This window comes from Brassica napus, chromosome C2, assembly GCF_020379485.1.
Source record: "Brassica napus cultivar Da-Ae chromosome C2, Da-Ae, whole genome shotgun sequence".
In the NCBI taxonomy this organism is placed as follows: domain Eukaryota; kingdom Viridiplantae; phylum Streptophyta; class Magnoliopsida; order Brassicales; family Brassicaceae; genus Brassica; species Brassica napus.
Genome location: NC_063445.1, coordinates 23,458,201 through 23,485,687, shown reverse-complemented (window position 1 = coordinate 23,485,687; position 27,487 = coordinate 23,458,201). Strand labels below are relative to the sequence as shown.

General features: G+C 33.3%; 1 long non-coding RNA gene across 1 annotated transcript; it reads right to left on the bottom strand.

The window, feature by feature from the left end:
* Positions 1 to 31: 31 nt before the first annotated feature.
* On the bottom strand, positions 32 to 6,118 carry LOC125582087. Its single transcript, XR_007319940.1, has 2 exons — positions 810 to 6,118; positions 32 to 282 (listed from the first exon to the last, which is right to left on the bottom strand). It is a non-coding gene; the product is annotated as an uncharacterized LOC125582087 (long non-coding RNA).
* Between the last annotated feature and the right edge of the window lie 21,369 nt (positions 6,119 to 27,487).

The following is a 27,487-nucleotide window of genomic DNA, read 5'->3' as shown; positions in this document are numbered from 1 at the left end:
TGAACGGTATCTCAGAGGTTTCTGTTCTTGTGCAGTGGAGGCTGGTGTACAGAAGAACACTGTACGGCTGAAGCCTGGACCGTGGAGTGGGTGTGGTGGGTCTTCACCTTCGAGTGTACTTGGTTTAAGGCATCCGAATGTATAGAGATGGCTTAGTCTCAGCTTTGATCTTATTCTACCTCGAGCCATTGTTACTCTTTTTTACTCAAGAGAACAAAGATGATCTTTAAACAGGATCCAGTTCCTCAAGAATTATAGATTCATGTTGGTTTTGAATTAACCCTGTGCAAATTTTTCCAATGTTTTGATATTTGTGAAAGATAAAGACTTTGGAAAAGGCAGAGAAAGACTGAAACAGCACAAGCACCAAAGAGAAAACTATAAACGGAATTAGCTCGAATTTCGTACATATATTTTTAGTGTAAAAATGTTTTATAAAACCTTACCTCTATAGGGAAAACAAATGAAAAGAATCTAAGTTCAACAAAAAAAAACTACTTTCTATGAAAGATGATGAATTTACAAAGCCCAGAGAGGAAAAATTACCAAAGAAACAGAAGAGAGAGAAAAAAACAAGAAAATATAAGAGTTTTTGAAATCTCAATTTGATTCTTAAATTCAGATAGATAAACCATTAAGCAGGAGAATGAAAGAACACGCAAAAACAATTGACAGCTGTAAAAAAAAAATTAGAGATAAAGATCCATAAACTAGATGACAAGTCAAGCACAATGGAAAACCCAGAAACACAGAAAAAAAAATCAGGCAGGTGGAGATTTGTTGGAGAAGTAGAGAATCAGAAAACAAACCCAAATGTAAGAAGCTTGATTATTCGCCTAGAAGTTGTCGGCAATGTTAGATCAAGAAGGATGAGCACAAAGCATACATATTTTAAAAAAATGCAGCTTTCTCTCTCTATCAGTTTGCTGTCTTTTTCTTCTCTTTGTTTTTTCAGGAGACTTGGAAAACTTGAGCAAAAACAAAAATCAGAGAAAGGGTTTTAGAGATAGATTTTTTATGTCCGAAAATTTCACTCGGTTTTGGGTTTTTTTCTATCAAAAGACTTTAAATCTGAACCAGTGAGGTACTTTCGGGTATGCTTCTTCTTCCTATGTATCTCTCTCTCTCTTCAACTATAGTTTAATTAACTCTAATTTACAACTATTTTAAACATTAAAAATTAATAAAATAGCCTAATTGGTAGATACGTTACTATCAGTATTGCGTATGCAATTTACCCCACAAGTAAGTTTTTCCTTAGCACAAAATAGTGATTGGTTATGGATGTTAAATTTGAAAAAAATACTTGTGCGAGTTGTGGATGTTAATGAAAATAGTCAATAAAAATCTGGGGAAAGATGTAAAAGTATTTATGAGCCAGCTGTAATTTATGGTAAGCAATAGTTTTAATAAAGCGTGTTTAAATGAGTTTTATGATTTTAAATACTCTCTTCGTTCATCTATATTCTAGATAAATTTTTTTTTCAAAAATATACATATTTTATATTTTCAATGCAATTTTTGTCAATTAATAATGAAAAATTGTGAAGTTCAAAAACATTAATTGCATTTTTTAAAATCTTATTTGTTTAAAAATATATAAAATATAAAATTACAAAAAACTATATATTTATAGCAAATTTTAATATGTTTTATTAAAAAATGTAAAAAATTATAAAACATAGATCTTTTATGAATGGAGGGAGTATCATTTTTATTTAACTTATATCCAGAAGGCGTGATTGGTGAAGTTGTTAATTCTATCATGTTTTTTTTTTACGTAATTGATTATATTCCTTCCATTTACTAGTATTAAATATCAGAGTATTAAATAATGGACTCAGAAAATAAAATTTAAGTGAAACCATAATTTAACATTCATTCTTCATTATGTATCACATAAACCAAAAATATATAAAATATTATTTAAAAAAATACATATTCTAAATTAAGTTTTTTAATAAAAAGTTTGATATGAAAGAAAGATTTTTATCTTTTTTTTTTAACCAGAAAGATGTTTATCTAAATAGTAAAAATACCACTAGGCCGGGACAGAATAGCCTAGTGGTAAAACACTAGAGTGAACTGGATCCCAAGGCACACGGATTCGACTCCTCCGGGATTCCAGAGAGCGCCCAGTGACAAAAAAAAAAAAAAAAAAAAAAAAAAAAAGTAAAAATACCACTTTATACTATATAAAAATACTTGTTTTTTCCCGACAAAAAAAGGTATATGTTGTAGGTCTATGATTTGATGAAAAAGGAAAGGTATCTGGGTTCAGAAAATTAGGAGAGATGGTGGTGACGTTGTCACACACAACCTTTTTCTCTTCTGCGACGAAACCAAACTTTCAGGTAGAGTCGTTGAACCAATCCGCTCCATATTTTGTTCGCTTTAAAATCAGATTTTTCCATAAAACCTATGTAATTTTGTTTTAATTCATAGAAAAAAATCTTAATGTTATTAAAGTCTTAAATCTGGTTTATTACTTACTTTTTCGAGTAATTTCAAATTGTGATAACAAAAAACATTACATAATTACTTGGAAACAAGCTAATACATACACACATGTATGCTTTTTTAACAATGAAAAAAATACTTGACCGAAAAAAACAATGAAAAAAATTACAGCATAAGAGATTTTAACGATGCTTTCCAAAGAATAGTCTTATACAATAACACATTATATGATCTGTTACATATATGATCTTCTTCTGATGTGATTTGAATGCAGCTTCACGTTGAACTTTTTGTTCACAAACCAAATCTTCAAACCGATGTCTCCAAACATAATTCCAAAAATAGTTACTTTGGTACTATTTAGTCCGTACCAAAATCCTTCCAAGATATTGTGGCTTTCTAATCTTCACGACTAGACACCAATTATTAAGTATATGCTTCAGATTAATGCACAAACAAAGCATGGTTAATGCCCTAACAAACACTATTTCCTAATGTCTAGAGAGTGGTGCAACAACATCATCCAACCTTTTAGATATATAATTCTTCAAATGTGTGAGTAACCAAATTTCTTGATTCCATATTGCCTCTCTTATCCATATTGGTCATACGTAACAGACATCAAAGGTCTTTCGTCTCCATCCCTTACAGTGATTTATGTTGGAAATACAATTTGATAAAAGAGAAAAGTTTTTGTGATGATGCAGCCTTCTTTGAGTCTCTCCCGGCCAGGGGCGGAGGCAGATAATTTTTTTGTTGGGGGCACGAGTAAAATTAGTCAATGGATCAAACCTATATTTGATCAAAACAATGGGGGTATATTAAATTTATTCAGTAATTTACATGGAATTTTAAAAAGTTGTTGGGGGCAAATGCCCCCGTCTCATACAATGTGGCTCCGCCACTGCTCCCGGCCATGGCGGGATGCGAAACTGAATTCTCAAATATTAATTGGGAATATTGACCACCTCTATGAAATATATTAGAAGGACGAAGACAGTGCATCAAACAAAACAGAATAAAACCGATCGAAGCATATATTGAACATCAAAAAGTACAACTCCTAGAGGGAGACACATACAGTAACAGAGTTAGACCCCATCACCGAAGGAAATGACAGACTTGAATGATAAATCAACAAAAAGAGTAGATGATAATTTGTGTGGAATAAATCAATTAACAAAAAAATAAAACAGATGAAGAAATTCCGGCGACCGTAGCCGCTGGAGACGTTTATTCGATGTAGAAAAAACTGTGTCTAAATCATGTCTTTTGTCGCTCACTAACATATCAACGGTATAAAACATATAATATAATTAAATGTTTACTAGAAACTGGATTACTTAATATGAAAATAAAATGTTTTAAAATATGACATATTTACAAATAAAATTAATATATTTCGTTTGGCAAAATTTAAATTTCTAAAACAATCAATAGCAAGAAAAACGCTCCTAAAACATGTATTTACACATTTTGGAGATATGTGAGGTGGGTTAATTAGGTTGCATTCATATTAACATGAAATGTACACAATTATTGAAGGAAGACACGTAACTCTTTCAAAAACATGTAATCTATCATGTTTGAATATGAATGATAACACAATAATAATACTAACACAAATCATTAACATGCCTAAATGAAAAATACATTAGCAAGGATCAAGATATCTTGACTTTGACCAAAGAAGGATCAAGATATTTTGGAATAGCAAAAAAATGCTGTGGAGTGAATCGGATAAGAACTGGATACATCATAGATGATGTATTCTTATAGTAAAGACGTGATGAGAAAAAACAAAATATGTAAATTTATTTCATATTACATGAATTAAATAACAAGGTAGGTATACATTCTTCTAACCAACCAGATATTTATATCTTTGTTTCTTCTCACAGATACACATAGAGATCAAAATTGTGCAATGACAAGTTTCATACTCATAGATTTATGTATATTTGCCCCCCTACGTGTATTTTACTTCGATTATATAAGTATATGTTGGTGTATTTTAGATAGAGACGTTATAGTGGTTGGTGATGACTATCAATAAAGCATATATGTGGACAAAATGAGTGAGTAAAGTGTAAAAAAAAAGACAGTAAGTTTTAACTGAATAATTAAATCCTCGTTACCATGCTAATTAGTATTTTCTATTTTATCGCATGCTAATTACTTAATTAATATTCTTACAAAAATCGAAGATTTATCACTTCATATTATTTCTTTTTAATCTTTGTTGTGTGCTACTGCTAAGCTATAGTTTTCATTTGTATAATGTCAACGTGAAATATTTAAGGTTTTTTCCAGAAAAGCTTTCAAGTTTACTTTGGTTCGAAGAATAGTCACATGGAACCGGTCCACGTCCATGATTCTTTTGGCCTTTTTCGAGTTTTGTGTACTTTCTTTATCCCCTGCACACGGTATTGACCACTTTTTACTATTTTCACTCACTCTTATAGACCATTAATCTCCTTTTTATCACTGTTGGGTCCCATTTTTGGAAAAACAAGTTTAACTCGGAGAATAATACTCTAACGAGAAACGATAATCGTTAAAAACAAATCATGTGGCGATAATTAGATTGAAACCAAAACTTACTCTAAATTTGTAGAAAAAATGGCACATGACTTGGACTAGCCGCTGCGATGTCGTGGTCGAACGACCTTAATATTGATTAGTTCACCCAACAGCTAACCGTGTCCGTCGATTTGATTGACTTTTCAACACGAATCGTTTTGTGGTAATTTAAATCTGACGGCTACAAATGGAAACGTGGAAGGAGGGAGTAGGACCTACAAAGAGGAGTCCCACAACGTAATTAAAACCGGTCAATTTGATTTTAACACAACTCAAACGTGGTGGTCCATTTTAACGTGCTGCCCAGCACGGCGTAGAGAAAAGCACATATCAATGCGCCAATTAGGTCGAAATTATTATAAAAGTAAAGGAAAATTCTATCTTTATTCGTAACATATAAGTTCTTTATATAAAAGATTACACCGTCATAGATAAATGAAAAGATTACAAATCATAATCTCTTGGTTATGAATCATCCACAGTCTGGTTCATAACACTCCCCCTTGGATGCCATAACCATTTATAGCTTGTAATGTGCTTTAATATCGTCTCATTAAAACCTTACCGGGAAAACCTAATTGAGACAAAACCATAGTGAAAGAAAAAGAGTACAACACACATTACTCCCCATGATTTGGACATTACTGAAGGTCCCTTGGACCTCTCCAATTTTCTGCAATCCGTGGGTGATGAAGATCTTCGGCAGAATATGCTTCGTCCTCGAACATGATAGTTGGTTCTTCTTTACCATCGGCCATGCCACAATCTGATCGAACATATTGAGTCATCGGCCTCAAATACACACACACGAAATCTTGGATGATGTTGCTGTGATATGCGTGTACCACCATGCGTAAAACATAACCTGTCTGAAAACAAATCAACAAAACCAAATAACTCCTCTTTGGGTTGGTTAGTATAAAATAAACCAAAATCAAAAGCTTCTTCATCGTCCTTCTTATGGACCAAACATATCAGTATCTAAAACAGACTTTTGCATCGTCCATCTCAAGACTAAATGGACTTCTTTATCGTCCACTTTTGGACTTAATGGATCAGTGTCTAAAACAAGTGATCTCACGCCCATGTACTAGATAATGGGTGAGACTGGTCCATATTAAATTTCTTGAGTACCCTTTTATGTATATACCATTTGATGCACAAGGATTTCATTGTTAATGTACTCAAACTGTAATCCCAAACAAAAATTTGTTTTCCAAGATCTTTCATCTCAAACTCTTTCTTGAGATATTCAACTGTTTGAGAAATTGTATCCAGAGGTTCCTAGGATATTCAGATCATATACTTTGATGATTATCAATATTGTTCTCGAGAACTTGATGTTCATTCAGCTCAATACCCTCTCGTACTTTCATTATCCAGTGGACCATATAAATATGCAGTCACTACATCAACTTGCTGCAAGTCTAATTTTCTCTCTTATATAGCCAGACTTATGAGAAATCTAAAAGTAGCTGCATCCACCACATGAGAGTATGCCTCCTCATAATCTATTACTGGTCTTTGTGAGAATCCTTGTGCAACATCAGCTTTATATCTCACGATTTCTATTCCTCACAAGACCCATTTATATCCACTGGTTTTAACATCATATGGCTTCTTAATCATATGGCCAAATACATTTCTTCCTTAAACTATTTAACCCTACGTTTTCATTTAATCCAATCTGTTCTACGAGTGCGTACTCTTATATTGACGTGGGTTCATGATCCTCGCTTATATTCATAAATTCAAGTGCTACTTTGTATGAAAATTAATCATCTTATGTCAACATTCCTTATTGGTTCCATTATGTTCCAGACATGATATAATCGATTGAGATTCATTATTATCAGGACCTTTAATACTTTGTAGCTTGGCTTCCCAAGCTACATTGTTTGGTACCTGTACCTTAGAGCCGGCCGGCCTTATCTCCATGTCTGGGATGGTTTCCTTAGTAACCTCGGATTTGGATTTTGATTATCATTCTCTGCACCTTTCTTTTGTTTCCGAGGATTCTTATCTTTTGGAACCTATTTGGTCTACCACGTTTCATACGTTGTCTAGACTCTGTAGCAACTTGACTGTGTCTCTTCTTGGACATCAAATTCGTTGGTGCTTTACAAGCTGGTTTATATATGACTTAGTCATTCTTTTTCGGGTCAGAAAATGTGTCTGGCATTTGATTAGCTAGCTTTGCAAATGTATAATCTTTGGACGTCTATTTCACATTCTTTAGTCTGAGGATCTTGCCAAGACATTGATGGTTGATTCCATTCTATTTCTTTTACCATTCTTTTACCAGCTTTATTATTATTTTTTTCTCCTCCTGGTCTTAAAATAATCCGTGTACCTGGCCTCAAATATAATCACCCATAGTTGGCTCAAAGTACTTTATTATTGTGGGAGAATCATATCCAACATATATCCCCATCCTCCTTTTGAGGTCTCATCTTAGTTCTCTGTGGTGGAGCAATTAGTACATAGACAACACATCCAAATGTCTTATGATGGGGTATGTCTGGCTCTTGACCCGTTAATAATTGTGATATGTGATATCTATGCTCACTAAATGGCCTGATGCGTATTAACTTAGGTGCATGTAAATTTCGTGTGGCCCAAGCTGTGAATGGGAGTTTTGACCTCATAAGTTATGGTCTATCAATAAGCTATTTGCGTTTTAAAAGATTTCGGCCAAGCCGTTCTTGGTATGGACATGTATCACAGAATTGTCCACACTTACCCCCATGGACATACCATAATCATTTAAACGCTTGGGACATGTATTCACCAGTATTATCTAGACATATAGTCTTTATTTATGAAAAAGAGGCTCGTAGCCGTTTTACTGGTGATGGCCTAATGAGTTTCCCTTGTGTACATGCTACACACGTGAGATTCTTTGGGATAACTCTTCTTATCTTTTAATGTGTGCCTTTTGAATATCAATTTTCGCATCATGTTTGGACCAGGATGGCCAATCCGGTCGTGCCATAAAATGTATATTTTTGCAGGTTTTTAGCCTCTATCATACTGAACTATGCATAGTCTAGGTCAGTAGAGAATGCATGTATAGTCTTTAGGACTTATTATGGCCTTGGGCGATTTTATACATATATCTGAAGGAACTTTTTGTTTCTTTCTCCCATTGTTTCAATATGGAAACCATTCATTCTTATATCTTTAAAACTCAATAGGCTGCTCTTGCTCGTAGAGCTGGGTGAATATAAGGCATCACTAAATTTCTAGATGCATACCCTTAGGCAATAATATATTAGTCTAGCCATAGTCTTCTTTCAGACTGGCGATACCTGCTTTAGTACTTATATTGGCGTTTTTCAGTGTACTCATATAGAAAAATCATTCATTCATTTAATCTAAGCAGACAAATGTAATAAAAAATAAATTCAAAGAGATAAAAATCAGAGAAAGCATACAAGCAAATCAATCACACAAGTTTGATGTCGAAATCAGATTATCAACTTGATTCTTTTAGGCAATCATATTCCATAAGATCATCTTGATCATGTTCGAAATTATTTTCACCATCTTTATAGACAAAGTGGGTTTAAGGATTCTTCCCTTTCAGACTCTCTTTAATAGAGGTCACAAAAATGTTTGGGAGTCCTTCATATCTTAGCACAATGGTTCCTCATTCCACATCTATGTCACACTGATTTGGTCGAGCTTTGTGGTTTAAAGGATATACCACGGCCACTGCCTTGACCATGGCTTAAATTGGGTTGATACCCACGGCCTCTGCCATAGTGATTCCCACGGCCAAATGTGTTATAGTGGCCATGGCCACGTCCTTTCCACCCTCCACGGCCATGACCATGTGGTCTATCATTTTGGACGTGGTTACCTGTTTTTTTTCTTCTGCGGCCTTATTGGTATCAGGTAATGGGGTTAATCCAGGAGGTCTCAATTCACTGTTTCTCATCAGTAATCCATTATTTTACCCAGCTAGCAATAAACTCATCCACGGACTTATAGTCATGGATTCTGAGATTCCTCCAATCAAATAGGGCCTTTGGTAATAACACCGTTCTTTGGTGATCATATCTCGATTTTTAACTCTGTCCAAAGGTCTAAAAGATTCTCTATAGTCAGATACTGATCTTTGAGACTCTTAATAAGATGGTGGCTAATAATTAATATTGCCATGTATCAATCTTTCTCATTGGCATTATTGCCTTCTATGATACATTCACCAAGTCTTTTTGACTTTAGAACAATCTTTGTATCCAATGTCCACCGTAAATAATTATCTCTAGAGAGATTTAGAGCAGCAAAATCCAGGTTGATTTTCGACATCTCAAATCATATATCACTCAATATTTAGGTATAATTTTCATGCGGCCTTACTCTTAAAAACAATCAATTCGGACAATGAGACTATCAATCTTAAAGACATTTAATTAATCAGTCAATTTCTAGTAAGTCTCAGCAATACTATTTCTATGTGCTCATAATATTATGGTTTATCAAGACTATCAAAAACGGATTCAATTAATCATGCAATTAGGGTTTAACAATCAATAGATTTTAGCAAGACTAGTAAAAAGATTTATTAATCACTCAATCAGTTTCAAGACTGATTTTAGCAATACTAGAATATAGATTTCAAGCATGAATTTCAATGAATCAGTTTCAAGGCTGATTTTAGCAATACTAGAATATAGATTTCAAGCATGAATTTCAATGAGCAGTTTCAAGGCTGATTGGTATTTAGTATAAACCATGTGTAAATAATGTATCTAGTATCCGAATTTATCAAACCTCAAAAACATATAATCAGATCAATCAATTTAATAGAACTCATAAGCATAATGAATTTAGGGTTTCAAGTTTCAGATATGCGGATTAAGGTTAGGACTAGAATTAGGGTTTCATGATTTCTAATCAGATCAATTAATAAAATCGAACCTAGCATACAATCTTAAACCTCAAGACATTAGATTTTATCATGAATCTATCAACCTAGCATACGGATTCTCTATTCTCAAAGACATCCAAATCAGATCAATATAACCTATCATACGGATTATTTACGGTTTCTATTTAAAACAAATCAGATTACAAAACTATCAATCCTAGCAGATGATATTAAACCTCAAGAATCATGCAATCAGATCATTCGGATTTTAAACATGTAAACCTCAATCAATCTATCAACCTATCGGATTATATAAGCAAAGCAAGCTAGCAACCTATCGGATTCAATCAATGTTTTAACAGGCTGGTCGGTTTAAACAATTTTAAATCAGATGAACAATTAACCAAGCATGATGAGAAAATAAATCTATCAATTTAACGGTCAAACAATTGTAGCAACATAGCATCAGATTCAATCAGATTTAAAACCTCAATGATCAAAACCGAAAACAGTTTTGATTTCAAAATATTCGATTAGGGTTTTAATATGTGATTTGATAATTATAGTATAATTAATTCTGATACTTATATTATTTAGGGTTTATAGATATAGGGTTAGGGTTTATCAGATTTTAACTTGTAAAAATCGATTTGGGGTTTTAATCATGTAGGAACATGATTTAGGGTTTGGGGTATCGAACTTTTAGAGCTTCGATTTACTCAATTAGGACTTTTATCTATAACTCTATGGTTTTGATTCATAAAGATTAGGGTTTTAGGGTTTCATTCTTTATCAATCAATCCATGTTCGATTATGGGTTCTTAGGTTTTGAATTACCTTTTAACCTTAGATAATTGTTGAATCGGACCACCAAAGGAGTTGAGCCGCGAGCTGGACACGAATGGGACGCGAGTTGGAATGGATCGAGTCGCTTCTATCGGGTCGCGGACGTCCTTTGTTGCTTGATCGGGAACGCCTTGATCGTCGGACGCGAGCTGTCTGATGCTGTCGCGAATGTCTGAGCTAGGATCAGGAATGCCTTGGGCTGAAGCTGATTGGGGACGCGAGCTGGAACAGATGCGGGAACAAGAGACGCGATCGAGGTTTAGGGTTCGTCGTATCGCCGGCTAGGGTTAGGTTTTAGGGTTTTTCGATTTGGGTATTAGCTTAGGGATTTAGAGTTTCGTGCTGATAACGTGTTATAAAAGTAATGGAAAAGTCTATCTTTATTCATAACATATAGGTTTCTTATATAGAAGATTACACCGTCATAGATAAATGGAAAGACTACAAATCATAATCTCTTGGTTATGAGCCATCCACAATCTGGTTCATTACAGAAATGATAAATTAATCTATTGTATATAAAAGTTGAGGCTATAAGCCATTGAGGACGTCCACGTAGGATTTAAAACCTCCAATCATATTTTGACACATCAGATCTTCAATTTGCTATCTATACTATATAAAAGTTGAGGCTATAAGCCACTGAGGACGTCCACGTAGGATTTAAAACCTCCGGTCGTGTTTTGACACATCAGATCTTTAATTTGCTATTTTTAAATATGTCAATGTTTACAAAAAACTGTTTATTTCATAATAGAATAGAAATCAATTTAAATAAGGCAAACTTACAAAATTCAAAGAATTATATATAATTTAACTTAATATATAATATATTTTCGGAAGTTACATAAAACTATCTTACAAATATAATAATTAAGTTAAAATGCAAGATATTTTAACAATCATAACTATATAAATTTAAGACACATGATTTTTAAAGCTTATGTTATATGCTATTGAAAATATTCAATAATATGATTTAAAACACATAGGATTTAAAACAACTAATCATAATATGACAAATCATTATTTTCGTTTAATACTTTCAAAAAAGTCAGTATTTCCAAAATTTTGTTTACTTTAAAATAAAACAGAAGTCAATATTAAATAAGGAAAGCTAACAAAAGTAAAAAGATTATATATAAGTTAACTGAATATATAATTAATTTTCAAAAATTAAAAAAAAAATGCAAGACTTTCAAAAAATTATAACTATAAAAATTAAAACATTGTTATAAATCAATTAGTGGATGTACATAACCGGCCCGGTCCATAACCGGCCCATACACCTAGAGAGAGAGTCGGCCACGACTTAGAGAGAGATAGAGAGAGACGGCTTGGAGAAAAGGAAACCATTTTTCCTTTTCCTTGTAATTATTATCTTTCCATTATTATGTATTAGTAGTTTTCCTAATCCTAGTGGATTTAGGTTTTGGATACTTTCCTTTTTACTTATCTTGTAATCCCCTATATAAAGGGAACACTTATTCATTAATGAAATACAGAAACATTCAGACCTAAAACATTCATTTTACAACACGTTATCAGCACGATAGCCTCTAACACCCTGAGCCTAAAACCAAAATCACTAAAAACCCTAAAAACCCTAAACGAAGAGGAATCTGCCCTGGAACTTCAAAGAGGTCGTTCTCCCAAACCGTAAGGACACAGAAAACCCTAAAGGTAATTCGAGACGAATCTGTCAGTGCAAACCGTTTTCTGTGTCTTGATCGTTTTCTGTGTCCGATTGGACGCGTTCCGTTCCAGCTCGCGTTCCAGCTCGCGTTCCGTTCCAGCTCAAGACATTAGATTGGACGCGTTCCGTTCCAGCTCGCGTTCCAGCTCGCGTCCGATCGTCCAGCTCGAGGTTCTCTTGGTGGTCCGGTTCTACAATCTTCAAAACCTTAAAGGTAATTCGAAATCTGAAAACATGAATCGAATCTGGTTGTTTTGTAAAGATTCAAACCCTAAAATATAATCTCTAAAAAGATGAAAGCCATAGGATAATAGATCAATACCCTATGAGTAAATCGAAGCTCTATAAGTTCGATCCAAACCCTAAAATCGAGATTTGATCCATTGATCAATTAAAATCAGAACCTTGAAGGTTTTTGAATCTTAAAATTAAACTCCCTTGATCTAAGATCAAATCGAATTCCCAAAACCCTAATTTGAAAAATCGATTTTAGTTGTTTGGAATTTGAAACTTTGTTTGATTGATTTATCACCTAGAATTATGATTATGATTGTTTAAACTTGAATCTTGAAATCTGAATTGTTTGGCATGTTTAAACTAAAACCCTAATGATCTAGTTTAGATTGTTTAAAATTGAAATCTGAAACTATAGGATTAGGTTAAACTATTCTAGACATAATCATATTTGTGTCCGTGTGGCCTTGTTGCATTCATACCTAAACCTAATCACATTGATTGATTGCAATTGCACTTAGAATCTCATGTTAGAATGGTATTGAAATTGAAATTGAAATCAAGTATGATTGTTCTTTGCTTGGCCGATTAGCTTGCTTGTGTTGAGTACATTGTATAAACTGATAGAATGCATCTATGCTAGGATTGCAATTACACAACAAACTATATGCATTGATCTTGAATTGAATCATTAGCCGTGCGGCTTGTTTTCCTGTTTTGGTTGTGTGGCTTCCTCATGGCTGTGTGGCTTCTTCTTGGCCGTGAGGCATAAACCTTAGCCATAAGGCTTGCTTGCTTGATTGATTCTATTGATTGTGAGTTAAGTCAGGTAGATTGATTGCATGTTGAATCTGAATCCCTAAATCTTGAATTTGAATCCCTAAGGGCCTTGAAACCCTAAATCCGGTGATATTGATCCAAATTGAGTTTATGTTTGATTCTTGTTATTTTGACCGATCTAATTGATGTCTTGAAAGCTAAGGTGCTAGATTATTTTTGATTCTCATAAAATCTGAAACCCTAGCCACATTTCGTATTGCTAAGATGATAAAACCCTAATTGGATCAACATAGATTGTTTGCATCATAGCTTGGCCATGTGGCCTTTATTGCACCTTACTATCATAGCTGTGTGGCTTGCATACATCATATCACCTTGATCACATATAGAATCCGAAAGCTAGGATCGTATGCATCAAATATCTATCTAGCTGTGTGGCCTCTTTGCTTGCATCATGACTGTATGGCCGTGTGGCCTTGATTGTATTGCATTAAACCCGCATAGCCGTGTGGCTTACTTACTGATGCATTGATCATTACTTGATTGCTTGCTTGGCCGCATCATACATCACCTAGGCCGTGTGACCTCATTGCATATCACCCCTATAGTCGTCTGGCTTGTTTATTAGAAATGCATTAACTCGATTGTTTACTTGGTCACACGATTTTTTTTCTTATAAAGATTGAGTGATATATGATTACAGATGTCGAAAATCAGCAATCTAGATTATGCTGTCCTAAATCTCTTTGGAGATAATTATTTACAATGGGCATTAGACACAGAGATTGTCCTGAAATCAAAGGGCCTCGGTGAATGTATCCTCGAGGACAATAATGCAAGTGAAAGTAATAGATACATGGCAATAATGATTACTCGCCAACCCCATTACCTGAAACCAATGAGGCTGCAGAGGAAAAGAAAAAAAAAATCTAAAGAAAGCAGCCACGTCCATCATGATAAACCATACGGCTGTAACCGTGATGGATGGAAAGGACGTGGGCATAGCCAAACTACCTTATACGACCATGGACATATGAATCACTATAACCGTGGTTGCGGACCCAGTTTTGGCCATGGTTAAGGGAGAGGAGGCCATGGCATTTCTAAGCCACCACACTCGACCAAGTCAGTGTGCCATAAGATATGTAATGGGGAATCATTAGGCTAAAACATCTGATTGTCTAAAAAGAATAATGTTGATTTCGATTTATGTGTTTGCTTTGCTTTATGTTTGTGATTTTCTTGAATTAAGAACTTATATTATAAGATGAATGAATGATTTTAGATATGACTAAGAAAATGCCAATATATAAGGCAATGTTGCGGTTATAGTCAGTCAGATAAGGGCCTGCGACCAGTATAGAATTGCCTAAAGGGCTACGGCTAGACTTAGTACATTGGCGCCTAAAGAGGCTAAGTACATTGGTGCCTAAAAAGAGCACACATAAAAGACCTAATGCTCTATATCCACCCATTGAAGCCCATTGAGTTTATAAGATATATGATAATGGTTTCCATATAGAAACAATGGGCAAAGGAAACAAAGAGCGATCGAAACTATACCTGCATTCTCTACTGATCTAGACTATGCAAAGATCAGTATGATAAAGGCAAAAGCCATGGTAACCAGATTGGTATACCCCACGAAAATTATACACTATATGGCATGACCGGATTAGCCATCCTGGTCTAAACTTGATGCAAAGATTGATATTGAATAGGCACACAGAGTTATCCCATAAGATCTCACGTTGTGTAACATGTACACAAGGGAAACTCATGAGGCTTTAAATTCCTAAGCATCACGAAATTATAGTATGTTCATGAGGGGGAGAAAGGATAAACCCGTGATCCATGATCACACATGATCAATACTACAAATTCGTGTACTACTATGGTCTATGACCATGCTATAAACGGCTCGGCCGCAAAGGCCATTACCTACAAAGGTTCAGCCGTATAAGCCATTATCTATAAGGCTCAGACTCTAAAGTCTATAAAGCTTAGTGACATCACAAGTTTTACATGTATATAAGGTTAATATGCATCAGGCCATATAAGTGAGCATAGATATTCCCATCTCAGATTGAATACGGGTCATGAGCCAGACATATACCATCTTAAGAGACTATTGAATAAACCACCACAGACATATGTGCCGTCCAAGATGGAACCTCAGAAGAGGATTGAGAATATATGTTGGATAAAAGTATGTCTTTCTCCCACGAGTTTTAAGAGACCTTGGGCCAAATATGGGTGATCAGATTGAGGCCAGGTGCACGGATTGCATGACTAATGAATCCGACTATCCAACATTAGAAGGAGAAAGTTATAAGCTGGTAAAGATTAAAAGAATGATAAGAGAAATAGAATGGTATCAACCATCATTGTCTTGGCAAGATCCTCGGACTAAAAGTATGATTTAAGACGTCCAAAGAAAGATTATACAAAGCTAGCTAATCTAGATGCCAGACACTGACCCGAAAAGAAAAGAAAAGAATGACTAAGTCATAACCATCTTAGCACCAAACGAAATCTGATATCCTAGAGACACAGTCAAGTTGCTACAGAGTCTATACAAGATAGACCAAAGTGTTCCATAAGATACGGAACCTCGGAAAGAAAAGGTGCATAGAATACATATCCGAGGTCAAAATAGAAACCATACCAAACATTGAGAAAAGGCTGTGCAGCTAAACATCTAAGGTACCAAACCATGTAGCTTGGGACGCCAAGCTACTAGGTAACAAAGGTCTTGGATAATGAAATCTCAAATCGATTAGATCATGTCTGGAACACAATGGAACCACACATATATAAGTGTCGACACATGAGAGTTATATTTGTATAAGGATACATAAAGTAGTAGCACTTGAGTTTAAAGATATAAACGAGGATCATGAACCCACGAAAGAGTACTCATAAAGATTAAAGATTAGATTGAAAAGATAAATATGGGGTTTAAAGTATCTAAAGAAGAGATAGGCGTATTGGCCATACACATATACAGAAACGCCATCTGATAAACCAGTGAAATAGATGGGTCTTGTGAGGGAAAAGAAACCGTGAGATATGGTACATGATCACGTGGTCTAAAGGTGTTCATGTTTCCTACTAACAGCATTCGATCATAGCTTGTTACACAATGATACTCACAGAGACCAAAGGAACAAATTATAAGGAGATAAATTCCTATGTGGTGGATGCTGCTACATATTTTCGAAATTGACAAAGGTTTGGTCATAAGAAAGAAATTAGATACAAAAGCAGCATATGGATCACTGGATAAAGAACAACATTGTTCCTAAGCTGTTCATGGATAAAGAACAACATTGTTCCTAAGTTGTTCATGGACTGAAACAAAGCAGCTGCATATATTATATAAAGGAATTGTATAAGGACAATCCAAATTCAGTCCATACATATACTTATAAAAGAGATTTGAATTCCTTGTGTTTACTTTATACTAAACCAGCCTAAAGAGAGGTTAATTGGTTGATACATATTATTTATTAGGTGTCCGACCCTTCTTCTTTGATCATGGCTAGTGGAAAAGAAAGATCAGCCATCATGATTGCCGTCCATAAGCTCGTGTAGTCGAGGTCCATGACCTAATAGATCTTCCGTTGCGTGGTGTGATCCACGGCAACAAAGGTCATGGGACACCATCAAGGTCTGGATAAAAGACTGCAATAGCATTACCGAATGCAAGAGAGATTACTGATCGAGATCCATGAGTATGTTCGGCCGAAGAGCCATAGCTTGATGAGATTATAAAACTCATTACAGCAATAATCATTGATCACATCTTGATCTAGAACACTCATGAGACAAGTTATAAACATGTATAGAAGAAGTCTATGACTCAATATGGATCGATCAGATTAGTGCATAGTCGATGATAATAAAGAAAGATCTGTGGATAGAGACATTGGTACACATCCGTGTAGTAGATACACCGGAACATTGGTTTACGACCTGAGACTATAAGTTCAAAAGTACCATGCTCAGTATAAATTGTCCACAGTGTGTTTAGTCTGTCCGACCTAATTAAGAGTAGTCGACAGCCAAAGGTCCACTTCTTGACCATGCATACACGATGTCAGAAGACATGAGAAGAGATCGGAAAGGTCAAAGTAATCCAATTGCGGTTCAGTAATGAACTTGGCCGATTTGTTTACTCCCTACTTGTACGTTCAGGAAAGATCACGCATCAGATGCGTAGACTGAAGAAACCTCCACTGAGGTTCACATCAGGGGGAGTAGTACGTGCTGTACTCTTTTTCCTTCATCATGTTTTTGTCCCACTGAGTTTTTCATGATAAAGTTTTAATGAGGCAACATTAAGTGTATTACAATCCCTGAATAGTTATTGCATCCAAGGGGGAGTGTTATAAATCAATTAGTGGATGTCCATAACCGGCCCGGTCCATAACCGGCCCATACACCTAGAGAGAGAATCGGCCACGACTTAGAGAGAGAGAGAGAGAAGCGGCTTGGAGAAATGGAAACCATCTTTCATTTTCCTTGTAATTGTTATCTTTCTATTATTATGTATTAATAGTTTTCTTAATCCTAGTGGATTTAGGTTTTGGATACTTTCCTTTTTACTTATCTTGTAATCCCCTATATAAAGGGAACACTTATTCATTAATGAAATACAGAAACATTCTGACCTAAAACTTTCGTTTTACAACAAACATGTAATTTCAATTTTTGGGTTATATGCTATTGAAAATATTCACAAATAATATATAGTATCAATATAAAAAGTTAAACTTAAAAAAATAAAAATATTATATATAATTTACTTAATCTAAGCTGATTTTTTTAATTTAACATAAAAATAACTAACAAAGATAATTATTAAATAAAAATTGAAGTACTTTCAAACAATAAAATAGAAATCAATATCAATAAGATAATTTAACAAAATTAAAATTAAATAAAAATTAACTTAATATATATAATATTTTCGAAATTTAATATAAAATATAAAATGCTTGACTTTGAAATAATTATTTCTTTAGTTATTTCTAAAAAGTCAATATTACCAAAATATTTTATTTCAAAATAAAATATAAATCAATATAAATATTTAAACTTACAAAATTTTAAACATTAAATACAAGTACTTAATCTTAAACTGATTTTTGTAAAAGTAAATTAACTAAAGTAAAACATTATATTAAAATAACTTAATATTTATAATATTTTAGAAATTTAAACAAAAATATAAAAATGCAAGACTTTCAAATAATTATAACTATATAGGTTTAAAACACGTAGTTTCAAATTTTAGGTTATATGTCATTGACAATATTCACAAATAATATATACTATATATAAGTTGAAGTTATAAATTATTGAAAATGTCCACATATTATTTTAAAGCATTAAAAATATGCCAAATCATTTTTTTCTTCTAAAAATGTCAATATTACCAAAAATTGTTTATTTCAAAGCAAAATATAAATTAATATAATAAGTTAAACTTAAAAAGTAAAAAAAATAACTATATATAAGTTATTTAATGTTTAAATGATTTGTGAAAATTAACATAAAAATAACTATATAAATTCAAAACACGAGATTTTAAAGTTTAGGTTATATGATATTGAAAATAACAAATACCATATACTATATACAAGTTGATGCAATTTTTAAATTCAATTTATATGCTATTTAAAATATTCACAAATAGAATATATTATAGATAAATTAACTCTATAAATCAATGAATGTCCACATATTATTTACTATATAAACTAAATCTTTGAAAGATGACCGTAAATTAATCAACAAATATTAATTTTAAAAAATACAAGAATTTAAAATACTAAATAAATATGAATTGAAAGCACATATTATTTCAAAATTTAGACTATATATTATTTGATGTGTTTATATAAAATTTACAAATATCATTGAAAATATACCAAATCAACATCTTAATTTGATATTTTTAAATAGAAAAAATCAGAAAACTATTTCTTTCAAAATAAAATGAAAATAGAATAAGTTAAAAATTTATTTTTCAAAATAATTTACTTGAAATAAAAAATAAATGTTTTAAATTAAACATAAGATTCTAACTAACCAAAAAGAACAATTTTTAAAAACAAATCAGTTTTTATAAAATAAAACCAAATATTCATGTATGTAAAATTAAAATTAATACAAAACTAAAAAAATATAAACTAAAATATGTAAAAATTATCTTAAAAGTTAGATTTATATTTATATTAAATTATTGAAAATTCAATATAAAATATTTTAACAAAAAAGCAAAATTATGTCTTTTTACAAGGATATGCCAAAATAGAATCATAGTTTAATATGTTTATAAATTTGAAATTTCTATGAAAACATCTATTAAATAAACTTAAAATATCAATTAAGATAAAAAAACAAAAATAAAAAAACTAACTTGATTTATAAGCTAAGCCTCTCAAAAATAAACATAAAAATATTGATAAAAATTATATCATAAATTTTGTCAAGTCATACAAATAACATATACATCAAAATAAAATAGATAGTTAAAATAATCTTAGTTATATAGGTATCGGCTTAAAAATAGTATAAGTTTATACTCACTTACACAAGTTTTCTTTTTAAAATAATGGTTTATTTTGGTCTTTTTTTTACTGAGCAAATTCAATTTTTGATTACAATAAGTATACAAAGTTTTATTATAGATAAATGATGATAAAAGTATTTTAATTGTGTAAGAAACATATTGTTAACTAGCCCATTTATCTATATATTTTCAAACTGTCGTTTATCAATCAAATGAATTAATATAGTTATTTACTCTCTTTTTTTGTGAAAATATAGTTATTTACTCATCAACAGTTAAAACTATAATAACACTACTATATTATTTTTTGGAACAACATTTTTTAGAAAATTATAATACAACTTCATTAATCTATTCAAATAGTTTTTTTTTGAAATAAACCTAAAGATATTTTAATCTACAATTTTTTTAGGATAAGGTCATTAATAATAAAACAAAGTACATGGTGATTTTTCATAAGTATTTAATGTAATTCATCAGTAAAAGTTATAGGATCCATACATATGAAACTTTATTAAAGTAATTAACAAAAGATATACAATTAAAAATAATTTCAAACGAGTTTATCAAAGAAATATATATGAAGAATTAATAAAATATAGGAAAACATAATAAAATCTAAATAGGTTCACCAAATAAATTAGTTGAAATTTATAATATTATTTACAAATAATATTGACATTAGAGTATAGTCTCAGCGACAAGAAAAATAATATATATGGGGTATATTCATTATATATTCGTCAGTGAAAATTATATTATCTAAGAAATATTAATCAATAAATTAGAAACAATGAATTTGTGACAAACGTCTAAAAATTAGAAAAATACATGTGAACTTATAAAACATCATAGCCCCGAGATTAATTTATACTCTAACTAGATCAAGTAGAAGATATATCTAATATTTTATATATATTAATAAATAAAACATTAATTAATGTTAGTTGAAAATTCTATATATTTATTTCCTCTTTTCTTGCATCTAAAAAATATTTATTATTTTTTAAATATCATCAAAATTGTTATTATGATAAAACCTAAATCTAAATATTATAATATTAGATTTGAATTTTAAACAATTAAATAAGAGTATTTCAAATATATATATATATACAATAAGTATATAATAATCATAATTTCATTGTAATATTTGGTAAATACAATGAAAAAAATCGACATTGTGCATACGGATTAATCCTTTATGTCATTCAAAAAAATGATAGATACAAAATTATAATAAAATTATTTATAACAGTATAGTATTAGTTAATACACATTAAACAATCAATGATTAATATAAGCACATTTATAAATACACATATACAAGACAAAATATACCTAAATATTAATTATTTAAAAGTTATAATTTAATAAAATTTTAAATAGGAAAAATAAAATAGAAATTTTGCTTTTACATCATTTTGGTACCACTATTCATGTTTCTTTTCATTAGAGAGACATTTTTACAAATACATAAAGTATGTCGTTTCATTAAATAGTCGAAAGACCATTCTACCTTATTTTTAATATATATAAATACAAATAATTATTTAAATAAAAAGATATTTTTTAGTTTTAGAATTATACGTTTTTAAATTCTAACCTTCTTATAAAAAAATTTCAAATTTGTTTTCTCGATTTTTTTGAATATTTATTTTGAAATTCGAAAATTATTTTGTTAACTATTTAAAAAAAATATTTTAAATTTTAAGTATTTATTTTTTAAAATAAATCTTAAACCTCACCCTCCAAAAAGTCCACCCCTCAAATCTAACTTTAAATCTATATTAGTTAACCCTGAGGATATAAGTGTTATTTTTTAAAACTAAAGATAAATGTGATTAAGGTAAATATGAAAATAGTATTAAAAATGTGGTAATTTAAAAAATTCCTCAAAATAATAAAGCATATTTTGTATATGATTTCACATAAAATGTAAATAAACCATATACATGTTATGTTGAAATTATTATGAAATTAAACTTATTATTAAAATAAACTCGCGCGAAATCTAGTTTATTATAAAAGTTAAATTGAATTATTGTTAGTATTACGTTTAGAAATATTTAAATTTTCATATGGGCGTGTAGGGTTTTAATGGGACAAAATTTTAAGGGGAGAAAGATATAGTAATCAGTTTTTAAAGACTATATATGGTGTCTATGGTTTTAAAATTCGCAAATTCCAATATTTAATGAATGAAAAAATGTTTTTAAATTTGAATATCCACCGGAGGAACACACAGGTGTCGTATGCTGTTACGTAGAATATTCATGTCTCCAAATAGGACATAAGAAATCTAGTAATCATATTAATTATTTGGTCCCGCGGTATTTATGTGACATGTTCTAGAGTAGAAGCAAGTATGCAAGACTGTAAACGAAATCATTTTTTTAAAAAGCAAGTATGTAAAACGGCTAACCCCAAACCGGTGAAACCCCACACAGCTCTTCGTAAACCAGGAGGGCTTAACCGAGTTTGATTAGAGATCACATATTAACATTTGGTTGGGACATTTTCAAGGAGTATAATGACTATATTGCATCAATTTCGGACAGTCTTGTTGTTGATATCCACAAGTCATCAACACATAGTTCAGATACGTGTGAAAGACTTCATACTTTGAAACTATTACATTGGAGGGTCCAACATTCAGATATATATGAAAACGAATGCAGATCTAAGAGTTCGAATTGCAGATCATTAACTTATAATTTGTTATAGTGTTATCGTATATCGTAAAGCTTCCTTATAAAGTTACCCAACTCTACAGAAACTGTATCTTAGCTCACACTTCTCCTCTCCCTTGCTATGTTAGCGACCCTACATTGCATTATCCTTGATTACGGTTCAACTTAAAAAGCAAAGCTAACTACGCATACAAGAACATACACAAATATTTTGTCCATATGTGTTATATTGAGAAGAATGAGAAACCAAGATAAATACCATAAGAGCCCTAATGTTCTACCTTGGACGGCTTCTTCTGGCATGAGAAACATATGGAACCTCAATTTCAGATCCAGCAAAGGATACCACCCTGGTGACGGCAACTCTCTTCCTTGAGGATACGCTCATAGATCTGACCTCAGATTTTCAGATAGCCTCTGATTTTTTTCACCTGTATGTATATGGTTCCACACATTGGCAGACTGCAATAAACCTGAATTGATAGCTGAGTCTAATTTAAAAGTTTGCAAGTAAACAATAACTAACTCTAGGAGGAAAAGCAACATACATGCAAATTTGGCCCCATATTACTAAAAGAAAAAAAGGTTGTACGAAATGTATAAAGGATTGATACACGTCTACGCTTTAGTCATAAAAACCAAAATTTTGATTCACATCTAGGATAGCCACTCCCTGTATATGTATTTATGTAAAATGCTTCAACATGTAAATTACAGTGAGAACCCTTAACTTTGATTCACATCTGGGAAAATCACTCCCTGAATCCACAAAAAGGAAGTTGCAGGGTGTGAGCTAGGTTTGGTCAAGTCCATCGTACTCGTTCAAGTTAGGCCAGCTTGCACAAGTTACGCAAATATGAACTATAGGCCTAGTTAACAAAGCGCATTAGATCAAGTGCTGACATTTCAAAAAAAAGAGGTCACGACAGAAAACTTAACATAAGATAGGACAAGGGAAACATAGATGAGAGGCACAGAAGAGAGGGAGCTCGAGAGAGAGCTCGAGACCATGGCTTGGGTTTCAGGAAAGGGAGCTAGAGAGAAGTAGGTTCTCGGTAGGCTAACTAGGCTCTTCCCTATATTCTTGTATCTCTAGGTAAATTGTAACAGAGATCAAGGGAGGCATGAATCAATTGTAACCTCTGGGTATTGTACTCTCGTGTTTCATATAATGGAAGGGTGAAAGGTCGATTCCTCTCTCCGGTGAGTATAGCTCATTCTTCACATCGTGGAAGGGAGGTGAACACCGGGTTAACAAAAGTGTCTTGTGTTCCTTCTTTCTTTCTTGATTCGTGTTCCACTGTGCTTGATTAGTGAATAGGTTTGTGATACAAACTACTATAAGCTTCTAGGTAAAGAGATAAATCCTCTACAAGTGGTATCAGAGCGCTGTTTTTTGGGGATCCAAGGGTTTGTCTAGGTTGAAGCTGAATCGATTCTGAAGAAATAGAATCAGGGGACTTGTAGTCTCGATCGCGTCACGGGTTCAAGTGCAACGAATCAGAGATGATGCTGAAAGATAGGCAACATCAGAGAAAGAAGAAAATGGCGTTCATGTGTGGTACACGAAGAAGAAGACGCCGAAAAAGGAGGAAGATCCAATAGGATCTGGTGGTTTTTGGTCTCTGAAATCAGAAACAAGTAAGGGATGCTGCAGGGTTTGCAAGAACGGGAAGATCCAAAGACTGAAGCAAGAACAGTTGCACATATGAGCGTGTTCAAGAACAGCTGCACAGTTGAGCGTGTTCGTAGTCTGCAGGGTTAGAAATTGATTTAATGGTTGTTTGAGATGGGGATATCTTAAATTGAAGACAAATTCATATTGAGTCAAAGTTAGGCTTAAGGAGATGGAATCAAAGCCATGTCATCAATTTCACACGTTCAAATCTTTAGAATAAATGGTCTCATTCCAATAGAGTCACAAAGAAAGGTGGTGATTGCTGGATACTCATGGTTTGCAATGGGTAAGGAACTGAAGCTTTCAAGATCACAAGGGATGTATGTTATCTTTGCAAAAGATGATCAAGGTTTTGGTCTGGGTCAGATTATGCGTTGGTCAGTTTGTTTGTGGAAGAGATATGCAGGGTGGTTTCAGAAAGATGTAAAGAATAGCAGTTGGTGATACTTCGAAATCTCAAAGTCTAGGGGACGCCTTAGAAGTTGAAGACAATATGTGTGTTCAGAGGTTATTCGGATTTTGATCAGTGGTTCCAAGGTTCGGGTGTGAACAGAAAGTTGCAAAGAAATGTTCAACACGAGGAGGAGATCAAGTTTGGGTTGAGACATTATGTTGGCACTTTGAGGCATCAAAGTCTGTCTAGCTAAGAATATTTGAGTTACAGGGTTGCAGGTTCAGTCACAGAGAGGTTAAGGATTAGGTTCTTGTGGTTAAAAAGAAGCTCAAGTGGGGATGATCAGAGTTAGAAGATCACAATGGAGCTTGTAGCAGCACATTTTAGTTTCTTTTGGTAGTAATGAGACGAAACAAATGGCATTCTGTTTTGAGTCAACACAAGAATAGAAGTCAATATCATTGGGCGCATTGAGATGAAAAGTTTCTAGGTTGGTAGAAACAGGTTGTACCTCCACGAAGAAACAACTAAAGCAAAGGCACATGGTGTAAAGGATACACATGTATATGTTGGAGCAAATGGATATTTGGGGTAGCAACATGTAGTAGCTTTGATGAGGTCGTGTGAGTGACAAGAACAAGCCAGAGGAGAAGACGATTCAAGGTTAGAATTTGCTTGTAGATTCTTGCCAAAGGCAGAGAAAATGTGTAGGTAGAATCGGGTTGAACAGGTTGTTACGACTGGTTGTAATCCTGAGGATAAAGGGTATGAAACAACAGTCATTCAACACTTTTTCAGGAAGCATAGATTCGCTACCACAACTAGGAGAAGCGTGTGTGAGTTTACCTTGGAGGAATCGTTATGGAAGTCTGAGTCAGAGGGTTCAAATGAACACTGGTAAATAAGGGACGTTGGTTTGGTCTCATGACCACAGTCGTCAAGGTGGAGCTCTCAGACAAATAACAGAAGCTCAAAATCAAAAAGGAGGAAATGGCAATCTTCCGAGAAATACTTACAGACTTGACAAGATTGGAACATCAGGCTTGAACAGATCAAGGTTCAGGTTTGAGAAGAAGGAAGATGCAAGCACCAAAGGCTTTTGGTAGAGTTTGCACACTAGAGATTGTGTTGCAGGTCTGGTTACAGCTGAAGAAACTCGTCAGGGGCTCGATTTTAACATGGAAAAATCTGTAAGGGAGTATCTTAGGAGAGCATCACAGGCTTTGATGATGCGAGATATGGTTAAAGGATACTAGTAGTGAGGTTAAATCTACTAGTAATTATTTTGCATACTCAAGGAATTGAACATGAGACTTGTGTCAAAAGTACTCACAACAAGATGGAGTTGTGAGGTGTGACATGTTGATTTCGATAGGGGTACGAGTGTGTTCAAGGCAGAGTCTTGCTGGACAGGTATCTGTTCAAATCAGAGAATGACTTAGGATGGAAACATGTATGTTTCGGGTTTTCTGCAGGAGATTCAGTAGCAGTTTGTTTCAATATCTCAGGGTATATGAGGTGAATCAAAAGGGTCTACAAAAGTATCATGGTTGCAGATAGGTAATGATTTATGTCAGCAGAGGTTGAGCAGAGATTCTTTGTATCGAAAGTTTTCTTAGCGAGTTGAGTTAAGCGGCGTGACCTGTTGGCAACAGCAACGGTGAAGAGTGATGTTCAAGAAAAGATGTTCATTCAGGTTATTGTAAAGGAAAATCTCAGGATAGCAGTGAGTCTACTGGCTGTTGAGGTTGGTTACAAAGGGTTGGGTCAAAGGATTTATGGTTTGAGGCAGTGGTGATTAAGGGTCCGCAAGAGTTTTGGGCCAGCATCGGCATCAAAGTTTTTGCAGAAAGATTGGATTCAAGATTTGAATAAGAGTCACAAGGATAAGTCAAAGAAAGTTTCAATAAGTTGAACAAGGGGTTGTGTCGAAAGTCTTCCTAGCAGACAGTTAGGCGGCGTGTTCCTTATCACTGATGGCGGTACATGTTTGGGTTCAATGATTGATCTGTTAGACAAGAGGCTGATTAAATTCGACATTGCTTCAAGGTTGAGGCATAAGAAGGGTCGACAATATATAATCAAGCGCATGATAGGGACTAAAGAAAAGAGGCTGCATGGTTTGAAGACATGGTTGTTAAGGGTAGAGCTTCGGGTAAGAGGTTCCAAGAGAAAGCAACAAGAGAGTCTTCAGGTTGTATCGAGTTGGATACTGATGCTGAGAGGAAACCTGTTTAAGAAACATTGAAGTTGAGCAGGTGAAGCTTAACAGGTGGATGAAGCCGGATGAGCTTTATTCAGAATGTGTGAGGCTGAGAAGGCCGGTTCTCAAGAGGCTGCAAGGAGATGCAGAAGTTGAGCAGGTTTGCTCAGGTTCCAGGAAGTGTCGGCACAAAGAAAGAGTTATGGACTTGGACTAAACAGGTGGATTAGTTTTGTGAGGTTTGGTCAAGTCCATCGTACTTGTTCAAGTTAGGCCAGCTTGCACAAGTTACGCGCGTATGAACTATGGGCCTAGTTGACAAAGTGCATTAGGTCAATTGCTAATATTTCAGGAAAAAAAGGTCACAACAGAAAACTTAACACAAGATAGGACAAGGGAAACATAGAGGAGAGGCACGGAAGAGAGGGAGCTCGACAGAGAGAGAGCTCGAGACCATA